Source organism: Gopherus evgoodei, unplaced genomic scaffold, assembly GCF_007399415.2.
Source record: "Gopherus evgoodei ecotype Sinaloan lineage unplaced genomic scaffold, rGopEvg1_v1.p scaffold_62_arrow_ctg1, whole genome shotgun sequence".
Taxonomy (NCBI): Eukaryota; Metazoa; Chordata; order Testudines; family Testudinidae; genus Gopherus; species Gopherus evgoodei.
The window spans coordinates 533,530-535,369 of record NW_022060083.1 but is presented as its reverse complement, the minus strand read 5'-3'; the positions used below and the strand labels follow the sequence as shown (position 1 = coordinate 535,369).

General features: G+C 39.6%; 1 pseudogene; it reads right to left on the bottom strand.

Moving 5' to 3' along the window:
* Nucleotides 1-509: 509 nt before the first annotated feature.
* LOC115643557 lies at nucleotides 510-1,432 on the bottom strand (annotated as a pseudogene).
* Between the last annotated feature and the right edge of the window lie 408 nt (nucleotides 1,433-1,840).

Here is a 1,840-nt window from a genome sequence, read left to right as displayed (position 1 = left end):
CTATTGACATGGTACATAATATACTTTGCACAAGATGCATTGTACTGTAAAACAGTGGCAATATCAATGATACAAATGTCATACTTCAATCATACAGAATCACATACATTAGAAACTTTTGCAGGTGTATCAATGACAGTTAGGGGTACTAAATCCCTAGACACATTTGCCAGCATAGATTATTTCATTACTGAAATATGGTAATGGCTTTATTACTCAATATTATTCAAGCTTCAATATTGCACAAAGAAACTTGCAATTCCCAACACTCAGCCATGGGATATTTCAGGGTATAATGAAGCGATAATGTCTTGTGAGTGTGTAAGCCCTTGCTCCAAGTGATGGGGTTTGAAAACAAAAGTGTGCACTGGACCGTGATGAGAAATTAACACTACCTGAAAATTTAATTTAATGCACCTCTGCCATCCTTCTGGCTGTGGAGAGCTAGAGGAAGCCTTGTCTGGATTTGCTGTCACTGCACATGCTGCTGCCTTGACATGGTTTCATGATTAATTTTTGATCAAGACTACCCTATGTAGCATTTTCCCCAGGGCATCTTTTATCTCCTTATTTCTCAGGCTATAAATCATCGGATTCAACAGTGGTGGCACCACAGAGTAAAACACAGCAGCCAGCAGGTCCTGATACAGTGAGGACATTGACTTTGGTCTCATGTAGGTGAACATTGTGGTGCTCATAAATAACGAAAATACAGTCAGGTGGAGAAGGTTTTGTACTTGCCCTGTGTGGAAGAGATTCTTAGAATGGTGGAGAAGATGTGAATATAGGATACAAATATTGAAACAACAAAAAGGAAACCAAAAAATAAAACACAGACAATAACCAAAATTTCATTAGCTGATGTATCGTAGCAAGAGATCTTTAGTAGCTGTGGGATATCGCAGAAGAACTGCCCAATAACATTGGAGCGGCAGAAAGGTAACCTAAATGTGTTACCCGTGTGCATCACCGAATAGAGGACAGCACTGATCCAGCACCCAGATGCCATCTGGGCACACATTGTCTTGCTCATGATCACATTGTAATGTAGAGGACGACAGATAGCAACATAGCGGTCATACGCCATGACCACGAGAAGAATCATCTCTGCAAAAGCTAAGGTGATAACCAAAAAGACTTGAGCAACACAACCAGAGAAAGAAATCATACTGGTGTTGGTTAAGGAATTGGCCATGGATTTAGGGACTGTGACAGAGATGTAGCAGAGATCTAGGAAGGACAAGTTTCCAAGGAAGAAATACATGGGGGTGTGAAGTTGGTGGTTGAGGGCTACAACCATGATGATGGCCAGATTCCCCACCAGGGCTGCCAGGTAAATGACTAGAAATACCACAAAATGTAGAATCTGCAGCTCCCGGACATCAAAAAACCCCAGGAGAAGAAACTCGGTCAGGGTGGTTTGGTTGAACATTTCTTGCCTGGGACACACTCTGTAGAGGAATGGACATGGAAAGAAAGAAAGAAGAAGATAAACTGGTTATACATATTGCGTAGCACAGAAGATACAGGGGACTGAAGAACTACAAATGGACTCTCCATTAATTTTACTTGCTATATGGATGTACATTTTTTATTATGGTTAAGAGGAGGTTTTATTTTGAAAGATGACTGTTTAGAAAATGTATCTTTTATTCAACAGACTAACTGTATATATTCCAAATTATATCTGCTGACTCTACTGACCAAAATGAGTTATATTATTTCTTTTCCTGTTAAAATTGTAGAAGCAACACAGCTATAGTAGATTAGCATGTATGGTCTTCTGGTTCATTTATCTGCTTCAGCAACAGCATTCTTAGCTAAGTTTCAAATACAAGCA